This window comes from Ceratotherium simum, chromosome 3 (genome assembly GCF_057802395.1).
Source record: "Ceratotherium simum simum isolate JZ-2026a chromosome 3, ASM5780239v1, whole genome shotgun sequence".
NCBI lineage: Eukaryota > Metazoa > Chordata > Mammalia > Perissodactyla > Rhinocerotidae > Ceratotherium > Ceratotherium simum.
Window position 1 is genome coordinate 75,517,085 of NC_141902.1, and position 11,589 is coordinate 75,528,673.

General features: G+C 35.7%; 1 non-coding gene across 1 annotated transcript; it reads right to left on the reverse strand.

The window, feature by feature from the left end:
- Nucleotides 1–8,694: 8,694 nt before the first annotated feature.
- LOC147917620 (small nucleolar RNA SNORD115) lies at nucleotides 8,695–8,770 on the reverse strand. Its single transcript, XR_015551768.1, has one exon. It is a non-coding gene; the product is annotated as a small nucleolar RNA SNORD115 (small nucleolar RNA).
- Nucleotides 8,771–11,589: the final 2,819 nt, after the last annotated feature.

Genomic DNA, 11,589 nt, shown 5'->3' on the forward strand with positions numbered 1-11,589 from the left:
GGAACTGCAGGGAGAAATAGACAACAACAGAATAATAGTAGCTGACTTTAAAAACCCACTTTCAATAATGGATAGATAATCCAGATAGAAAACTGATAAGACAACAGCAGACTTAACACTATAGACCAGATGAATCTAACAAACACATACAGGACATTCTATCTAACAGCTTCAGAATAGACATTATGCTCATGCATCCATGAAATATTCTCCAGGATAGATCACATGTTAGGCCACAAAGCACATTTTAATAAACGCAGATTATAGAGATTATCATGTGTCTCTTCCAACCACAATAGTATGAAACTAGAAATCAATCATAGGAGGAATGTTGGAAAACCAACAAATATGTGAAAATTAAACAACACGCTCTGGAACAACTAATGGGTCAATGAAGAAATCAAAAGAGAAATAAAAATATCTTGAGACAAATGAAAATGGAAACACAAAATACCAAAACTTATGAGATACAGTAAAAACAGTTCTAAGAGGGAAGTTTAGCAATAAAAACCTACATTAAGAAAAAAGATCTCAAATAACTTAACTTTCTACCTCGAGGAACTAGAAAAAGAAAAAAATAAGCTCAAAGTTAGTTTATGGGAGGAAATAATAAAGATCAGAGTTGAAATAAATACTTGAAAATACAATAAAATATTTAAAAATAAGAGTTTTTTTTTTTTGGAAAAGAGAAACACAATTGATCAGCCTTTAGCTAGACTAGATAAGAAAAAAAGAGAGAAGACAAATAAATAAAAGTATAAAAGAAAAGAGGTGACATTACAACTGACACCATAGAAATACAAAGGATCATTAAGAGACTACCATGAAAAATCAAAAAAAAAAAAAAAGATAAACCTCAAAAAAAAAAAAAAGAGACTAACATGAAAAATCATATGTCAACATATGTACAACCTAGAAAAAATGTATAACCTAGAAAAAATGTATAAATTCCGAGAAACATAAAACCTACCAAGAATTAATCATGAAAAAATAGAAAATCTGAACAGACCAATAACAAATAAGGAGAACTGAATCAGTAATCAAAAACCTCCCCCAAAAGAAAAGCCCAAGACAAGATGACATCACTGGTGAATTCTACTAAACATTTTTAAAATAAACACTATTCTTCTCAAACTCTCTTAAAAAATTGAAGAGAAGGAAACACCCTCAAACTTATCTTATGAGGCCAGCAACACCCTGATACCAAGCCAGACGAAGACATTACAAGAAATGAAAACTACAGGCCATTATCCCTGATGAACATAGATGTAAATATACTCAACAAAATTCTAGCAAACTAAATTCAACAGCATATTAAAAGTATCATACACTATGACCAAATAAGATTTATCCCTGGGATGCAAGGATGTTTCAACATAAGCAAATCAATTAATGTGATACACCACTTAACAGAATGAAGGATAAAAGTTATATGATCATCTTAGATGCAGAAAAAGTATTTAACAATATTCAACATCCTTTCATGATAAATATACTCAACAAATTATGTATGGAAGAAATGTACCTCAACATAATAAAGGCCATATATGACAGCTAACATGATACTCAAAGGCCAAAAGCTGAAAGCTTTTCCTCTAACATCGGGAACAATACAGGAATGCCAACTCATGCCACTTCTATTCAGCGTAGTACTGGAAATCCTAGCCAGAGCAAATAGCCAATAAGAAGAAATAAAAAGCATCCAAATCACAAAAGTAGAAGTAAAATTGTCTCTATTTGCAAATGACATCATCTATACATAGAAACCCCTAAAGATTGCACCAAAAAACTGTTAGAATAGAGGAATTCAGTAAAGTTGAAGAATGCAAAATCAACGTATGAAAATCATTTGCTTCTCTATACAATGAGCTCTCCAAAAAAGAAGTTAAGAAAACAATCTCATTTACAGCAGCACCAAAAAGAATAAAATAATTATGGATAAACCTAACCAAGGAAGTAAAAGGTATATACACTGAAAACAATAAAACATTGATGAAAGAAATTGAAGAAGACACAATTAAATGGAAATTTATCCTATGTTCATAGATTGGAAGAATTAATATTGCTAAAATGTCAATATGACCCAAAGAGATCTACAGATTCATTGCAACCAAAATTCCAATGATATTTTTCACAGAAATAGAAAAAACAATCCTAAAATTCAGAAGGAACTGAAAAGGTCCCAAAAAGCCAAAGAAATCTTGAGAAAGAATAATCAAGCCGGAAGTACTACACTTCCTGACCTCCAACTATATTACAAAGCTATAGTAAGCAAAAAAGTATGGTACTAGAATAAAAGCAAACACATAGATCAATGGAACACACTAGAGAGCCCAGAAATAAACCCATAAATATATGGTCAACCAATCTTCAACAGGGGCCCCATTTATACAAAATAAGGAAAATATAGTCTCTTCAATAAATAGTGCTGGGAAAACTGGATATCCATATGCAAAAGAATGAAATTGGACCCATATCTTACACTATACAGAAAAAATCAACTCAAAATAAAGATTTAAATGTAAGTCCTGAAATTGTAAAACTCCTAGGAGAAACATAGGGGAAAAGCTTCCTGACGCTGGTCTCGGCAATAGTTTCTTGGATATGGCAACAAAAGCAAAAATAAGCCAGTGAGACTACATCAAACTAAAAAGCTCTGTACAGCAAAAGCAACAAGGAATAAAATGAAAAGGCAACCCACAGAATGGGAAAAATTATGTTTGCAAACTATATATCTGATAAGGGGTTAATATCCAAAATATATAAGAAACTTCTTCAACTCAACTCAACTCAATAAAATTAAATTTAAAAATGGGTAAAAAAATAAACTTGAATACAACCGTCCCTTGGTATCCACCAGGGATTAGATCCAGGACTCCACTTTGGATACCAAAATCCATGGATGCTCAAGTCCCTTATATAAAATGGTGTAGTATGTGCATATAACCTACACACATCCTCCTGTATATTTAACTCATCTCTAGTTTACTTATAATACCTAATACAATGTAAATGCTATGTAAATAGATGTTATGCTGTATTATTTAGGGAATAATGACAAGAAAAAAGAAGTGTGTACATGTGTACATGTGTACAGATGCAACCATCATAGGCCTTTCAATCTGTGGTGGGTTGGACTTGTGGATGCAGAACCCGAAGATAGGGAGGGTCGACTGTACATATTTTTCCAAAGAAGACATAGAAATGTCAAATAAGTAGATGAAAAGATGCTCAATATCACTAATCATCAGGTAAATGCAAATCAAAACCACATTATGATATCACCTCACAACTGTTAGAGTGACTATCATCAGAAACGCAAATGATAACTAGTGTTGGTGAGGAAATGGAGAAAAGGGGACCCCAGTACTCTGTTGATGGGTATGTAAATTGTCACAGCCGTTATGGGTAACAGTATGGGGGTTCCTGAAAAAATTAAAATATAACTACCATATCATCCTGCAATCACACTTCTGGTTGTATAGCCAAAAGAACTGAAATCAGGATCTCAAAGAGATATCTGCACTCCCATTTTCACTGCAGCATTACTCACAATAGCCAAGATGTGGAAACAACTCAAATGCTCATTGACAGATGAATGGATAAAAAACATGTGTATACATACAATGGAATATTACTCAGCCTTAAAAAAGAAGGAAACACTACCATTTGCAACAACGTGGATGGACCTGGAAGACATTATGCTAAGTGAAATAGTCAGAAAAATAAATCTTACATGATTCCTCTTACATGAGGCATATAAAATAGTCAACTGTATAGAAATACACAACAGAATGATAGTTGCCAGGGGTTGGGGTGGAGGGATTTGGGGAGTTATTTAACGGGTGTCAAGTTGCAGTTATACCAGATAAGTAAGTTCCAGAGACCTGCCATACAATATAGTGCCTGCAGTTAATAATAAGGTATTATGTACTTACCAATTTGTTAAAAGAGTGGATCTCATGTTAAGTGTTCTTATCACAACCAAAAAAATGGACACATGGAATCATTTGGAGGTGATAGATATGTTAATTGCCTATATTGTGGTGATAGTAATATCAGTTTTTAATATGTCCAAGCTCACCAAATTGTATACATTAATTGTATGCAGCCTTTTGTATATCAATTATACCTCAATAAAGTTGGAAAAAAATTTTAAAAGATGACGGTTAATTTAACAGCTGGTATAATAGCTATACATTTTGCCACTTGGACTGATTTTATGTTTGGGAGAACAGAAGCCTGTAAAATCCTGTGAGGGTTGACTACCGCATAAGACACTTTTACATTACTCTGTGGGTCTCTCACACAGAACATATCAGTGAACAATATTAAGTCAGCATTGGGAATAGAAATATTAGGTAAATCAGACCAAGGTCCAGTATCTACCTCAATGACTGTGAGACAATCATATTCAACCTATTTTCTCAGGATCTGGCAGCATAGTAGCTGGATTCAAAAGGTTACAATTGCCCAGAATAGCAATGGGATTAGACAATAATATTTGTTCATAGCTGGTCTGGTAGCACACTGAGAAATGAATGAGTCTTAAGAACTTGTAAAATAGTAACAGAATGAAGTGTTCCAAGGTCAAAGCCTGAGCCTTTTCAATTAGGAGAATGGTTGTTACTATGCCTTGTAAACACCCTTGCATTCCCAGAGCAACAAGATCCAATAACACAGAAAAGTAAGCAATATGCCTATAATTAGGTCCTAAGTTTTGAATAAGTACACTATCAGAAGCACCCTTAATCTCATGACAGAAATGTAGAAGGTTTTATCAAAGTTAAAAACTAATACAGATGGGGAAACAACAGCTATTTTAAGAGTGAAGGCTTCTTCACCTTATTTTGACTACAATTTTGATACTTCATGTAACATCTCAGGAGGGGCCTAGCCTTTTCGTAAAAGGCAGGGAACCACAACCAACCTTCAAAGTTGGTGGAGTTTTATTTGATTGTGGTACATTGTTTCATCTGTATATTAAGCTGAGTTCAGGATGCAACTATCTTCCATCTGCTGGCCAATAATACATATCTCAGATATTTGACTTCAGTTTGATAATATTTCAGCTTATAGAAATTTAATAAAGCTCAAGTATCTTCTTTACTAGCATGTAAGGTATTCACAGCTATCAATAAATCAACCAGTATTGAATCAGTATGGAACCCCAAGGTGGAGAAAATTCTTTAAGTTTTCTTGTAAATGCCTAGAGAATACAGTAGGCGAATCTCTGAATCCCCGGGGAATCAATTGCCACAAATATTGGAAGCCTCCATAGGTAAAGTCAAATAGGAACCTTGACTCCGTAGCTAAAGGTAAGTAAAATAAAGCTGAACATAAATCTATTACAGAAAAATATTTAGCTGACTCAGACACAGAAGTTAAGATAGTAGCAAGCTTGGGTACCACAGGCATCAGAGGAATCAGAAATTATTTATTTCTCTCAGATCATGTATAAATCCATAAACATAGACCCTTCTTGTCAAATTTTCCTTCCTTTCTCACAGGTAATATGCAAGAGTTATAAAGTAAATGTCCCTTCTTTATTATGCCCTATTTTTATATTTCTCTAATTACTGGATGTATACATTGCATTTGAGCTAGAAATAAAGAATATGTTCTATACGTGGCTGTGGTTCTCCTTTATTGTAAGCTGTAGCAACGAGATTGGTCCCTTTTATTAAACTGCTATAATTTGTTCTGAGGGCCCATAAAGACAGGTCTATTTCTTGTAATTTGAGTGCACTTTTTCAGCATTGGATAAGACTGCTGCTCTCCCATGGCCCCCTTTTGCTTCAGAAAGCACATATTTATCAACCTAGATCCCTTGCATCCCAGGTGCTCCAAAAACACTCCATCCAGAGTATAGAATATCATAGCCCTTAGTTTACACAGGAGCTCACTTCCTAACAGATCATCAAGCACATGGGAAGACAAAGAATATTCTTCTAAGGGGGCACATTCTAAGGAAGAACAGGTAGAAGGTCCAGAAACACCCACACCTTGGATGTTTTTCTGGGTTATGGTTAAACAAGAAAGGTCAGTAGAAATTACAGAATTCATGGCTCCAGTATCCATGAGAAAGAATAGGAAAAGATTAAGCTGAAGAAAAGAACAGACACATAAGTTTATCCCATTCCCAGTTCTGAGGTTCCCTCATTATGTCAATTTTGCCCATTAGTTTGAACCATTTGCCAATTATTTCCTGTCTGATTTCCTGGGGAGAGAAGGATCCTCTAGAGGAGGTGGGAAAGCTTAAGTGTTCCTTGCATTTTCCTCAGTCTCTTTAAGCATTCCTTTTTCTAACGTCTTGCTTTTTCAATAGTGATTTATAGACTTTCCATTAGGGAGTGACTTATTTATTGGTGGCCCCAGAGAAGGGTGTGCTCCCTTGTGAAAAATTATAACTGGGCAGCTAAAATTGCAGTCTTAAGTTTCTTTATGTCTTATCTTTCTACCTATTTTCCGGAAGCTGGGTTGCTGCCACCATTATCTGAGAAACTATCTGTCCTTGTCATCAACCTACTTTTTCTCCTGTTTGTATTTGAATTCCTGGCAACAAAAGCGCCATAAAAATGGAGAGGCTCAAGGGTCTATTCTGATCTTCACACGGATTTATATCTGTAAATTTAGAAAATGCCTCAGTGAACTGTGGTGAAAAGCAATGGAGGACTCACCCAGTTTCTAAGTGCAACATTTAGCTTCTCCCAGTTCACTTTCTGCAGAAAGGTTTCAAGGACTCCAGTCAGCAGTAACTCACGTTAAGTTTCCAAGGTACAAAGAATAGCCTGATGGGCCACCCCGGGGGCATAGCAGTTAAGTTCACATGCTCCACTTTGGCGGCTCAGGGTTTGCAGGTTTGGATCCCAAGCACAGACCGACGCACAGCTTCTCAAGCCATGCTGTGGCGGCGTCCCATATAAAGTAGAGGAAGATGGGCACGGATGTTAGCCCAGGGCCAGTCTTCCTCCGCAAAAAGAGGAAGATTGACAACAGATGTTAGCTCAGGGCTAATCTTCCTCACACACTCAAAAAAGAATAGGCTGAGTTGTTGGAGGAAGTATATAGTTGGATTCCCAAGGACCTCGCACTCCCTGATGTGGGGTTTAACATTTTGCCTCTCCTGTGCCTTTTCCATTTACTCAGTCAACTCAAGGCAACAACCTATGTAGCAGCCAGTATGCATCCCCATTTATAGGGATATAGATTGAAAACACACTGCAGAACTTCAGGAAATTTTTGTGAACTCCTCCAGAGCACTTGAAAAGAATTCTTAGGATAGGTCATTTTAGCTAAGGAAAGGACATATGGACATTTTCCATCCTTCTAGCAATCTTGAACACATTCTAACAGGCATTTGAGTTGCTGGAGTTACAAAAGAATAGGGCTGATATTCTTCATATTGAAAGAAAAAATAAGTTGGTTTCTATGGCATTGTAGTTTCAGTTCCCATTTTGCCATTTAGTAGCATGGCTCTGTCTTTTATTCCCTTTTCTAAGTTACTAGGGCAACCACTGTCCAACCTGATACTTTCATTCTATGACACAGTCACTTATCCAAATTTTCAATTACTACTTTTTGTTTTCTCTTAATCATACCTGCTTCCATAGCTATGTTTTGCACAGCCTAGAAAACTCCTACATCTCCTCCCAAGAATGGCACTTATGCTGGGTGCCAGCAAAATTTTTATGTCATTAAATCTCCTCATGGCCCAAGCCATGGCACTCTCCTTATACATCTGTTTGATCCTGAAAATTCTAACCAGTGTTGCCATTCTTAAACCCTTGTGCCAAAGTGGATTGGGGTTTGAGTAGATTCAGTGAAGTTAGTCTGGGTAGTTTTCACGTTTCCCTGGTTTAGGATGCCAGAAAGTCCTCTACTTCAGTAGTCTTTATCTAAGAGGACAAGAGCAGGATAGAAGTCAAAGATGAAAACCATCTCATGGGAACTATTACTAAATAGTAAATAAGATACTAGGAACCTCCTAATTTTATTGCTTATTACATCCATGAGCTAACAAATATCTGGATCTCAATCCTTTGGCTGCAATTGCCAGGATTCTTGAATATTCATAGTCCAAAAATGATCCACAAATATAACACACTGAAACTTGAAATAATATAATAGAGTTGAATTTGTCTACTTGGGCATTTAGACCCAAGCAAATATTGCACCATAGAAAGGATACTGATGAATCACAAAACTTTTTCAACTTTCAGTTAAAGCAAGCTCGGGTGAAAAGTGAAATTCTGATGAGGATTCCATCATATACATCACTCACAGAGAAGAAGAATACATAATGATATTCATGTTGTCTGAAAGAATGAATCTAAATGTCCTAGAAGCAAGTCTTCACTAGTTGAAAGGTCTATTAGGAATTTCTTAGTTACCAAAGGCAGCCCTAACCCATGTAATGGTGCATATCTTGCCAGCCAGATTTACTGCAACATACGATGTAAAAAAGGAAGTGCGGTATAATTTCTGAAAATTATGAGAATGAAGCACCAAAAACTGGTTAATATAAAAGAAAGTGTTGCTCATTTGGAAGGAGACAGAAAGATGTGGAGTTTATCACAGGGGATTTATTATCTGAAGCTCCTAAATAGAATTTATACTCTAACGAAGCTAAGACACACTCACACCCCTACCCTACACACACATACTTCATGATCTGGGATTGTCACCTCTGCTGGGTCCTAGTATAATCCCATTGAGCATAATTTTTATGTTATTAAATCTCCTCAAGACATGATCTCATCATTCACTCAAACCATGGTACCTCCCATACCCACAACTTCTTTATCCTGAAATCTCTTACTAGGGATGGTATCCTTAAACTCTGGTCCCAGATGGACTAAAGATCTGAGATATTCAGTACAGGACAGCTGGGTAGTTAATGGTGCCCCAGGGGAAATAGACTAAAGGGTCCTTTTCCCCATTTGTCTTTGTCTATGAGAACAGGATTTGGACAGTAGTCAAAGATGAAAACTACATCTCTCATGTCTGCATTGCTCGTGTTCCTCTGTGATTTCTACATGAGGGATATTGGTTGTCCTTATTCAAAAAAGGCCAAATTCCTTTGTATATAGACCAGTGATTCACTAAAAACAGCCAATTCAAAGCAAATAAGATACCTTGGCCTCAAGAACCTGTCAGGAGCCTTTATACAGAAACAATACAGGAGAAGATACAGGCTGTATCTTCTGGGAGGCCAGAGTAGAAAAAAATGGCATCATTCATAGCACGTATTTTCCCCTTAAAATTAACCTAATGAAGCCACATGATAATCAGAAGCTAGATATCAAGTATCAGGCTGCTTATAATTTTATTCAGTCTCACATATCGTAGGCAATGCATATACCTGAATCTCAAACCTCTAGCTGCAATTGCCAAGGCCATTCAATTGTGAGTAGTTAATTTATGATCCACAAATATCACAACACCTTAGCAAACTCAAAATAATCTAACAGAAATGAATTTGTCTATATATGAATTTAGATTCAATCAAATAATTCACCACAGAAATAATACCAATGAAATCAAGATTTCTCAACTTCAAAGCAAAGCTCAGGTATAAAATAAAGTTCTTCTCATAAAGATCATATTGTCTATGTGAGTCACTCATGGAGATGAATCAGCCATATTAATTTTCATGTTCCCTTAAAAAATAAACCTAAATATCTTAGAGGCTAGTCTTTGTTAGTCTACAGGTCTATTTGAAATTATATCTTTCTGTAATCATTTAGGGGAGCCCAGATTAATTTTCATTTTGGGTAATTCTCATTCTACCTGTGTTTCATACCTGTTGCAATTGCAGATTCTTTTTTCAACTAAACTCTGAAAACTGTGGATGACTCATTCCTGTGATAAAGAATTTTTTAGCTTAGCTCTTTAGCTTCTTATTCCACACTGTTTAGGTGTTTATTATCCAGCCTTCTGCAGCCCAGAATTTGGTAAAGTAGCATTGTGCTTATTGGTCCAGCTCTGACAAATGAGGTCATTCTGTATGTTGTCATTTATCTTTTCCCCAGCAGTCCCCTGCATGGGCAAAGCTTATATACTCAGCCCCCTGCCATACTGGGGTCATTTAATAGTCCCAGGTTAAGAGAAAATATGGAAGATAGTTCCCCTGTTGAGGTTCTCCTCCATCTGCTACGTTAGCCTCTCCATTTTCATTTCCTCAGGATCTATCCGTTATTTCACTGTGTGCATAATCCAAGGATTATTTATCCCTTCAAATCTTGATGGGCACTTTGTTTTCATTTTTTTTTTGCTACTAGAAATGGTGCCACTATAACCATTCATGCATATGTATTTTAGGGCATACATGATGAATTTTTGCTAACTATGTACCTAGGAGTATGTTAGTGGGCACTGTCTAAGAGTATTCTAAACACACTTATACAGTCAGGCACCACATAACGACTGCATATATGACGACTATTTTGGTCAGTAATGAACTGCATATATGATCGTGGTCCCACAAGATTAGTGCCATAAAGTCTAGGTAGGTAGTAGGCTATGTCAACTAGGTTTTTGGAAGTACACTCCATGAGGTTCACATAATGACGAAATTGCCTAGTGATGCTTTTCTCAGAATGTATCCCTGTCATTAAGTAATGCATGACTGTAGTTAGATTTTTAAAATTTTATATATCCTGGCAAGTGTTTATTGTTATAATGATCTTTTCTCTCGTGGATAATGACCTTGAATACTTTTTCATACGCTTATTAGCCATTTGGACATCCTCCTTTCTGTTGTACCTGTTTAAATGTCCTCTTTCTCATTTTTTGACATGTAAACGTTTACTATGTCTTTTGTATAATGGTCTTTCATTGAATATACATTTTGATAAACAAAAGCTTTAATTTTGATGCAAACCAATTCATCTGTTTTCCTTTATGGTTAATGCTATTTGTACTTAATTTTTTGCCTTCACCAAAATCATGGTAACATTCTCCTATGTTAAGTTCAAGAAGCTCCATTGTTTTGCCTTTCATTTTTAAGTCTACATTACACCTAGAAATTATTTCTCTGTATTATTTGAAAAGGGACTCAATTTTTTCCACATTGATAGCCAATATATCTAGCACCAACTGCTGAACAGACTATCCTTTCCTCATCATGCAATAGTGGCACCTTTATTATAAATCAAGTAATTGTATATCAGTTGATCTGTTTGTTGGGTCTCTATTTCTTTCCCATTGGTCTAGTTTTCTGTCTTTTGTCAGTACACAGAGTCTTTACTGTAATCTTATAAAAGGTTTGGAAATTTTTTCATGTAATTCATGAAGCTTTGTTCATTTTCATCAAGACAAGCTTGGTTTTCCTTGGTTCTTTGCATTCTATATAATTCTTGAAATCAGACTGACAATTTCCAAAAAGCCTAATGGGATTTGGATTTGGCGTGCTACTGTACTGAACCTTTAAAATGAATTTGGGGGAGAATTAACATCTATATGCCACTGAATCTGTCAACCGAAATATATTATATCCCTTCATTTGTAAGGCTTATTTACTTTCTTTCAATAATGTTTTCTGATATTGTGTGTAGATCTTTTCCTATGTAATTGATATTTCTGATG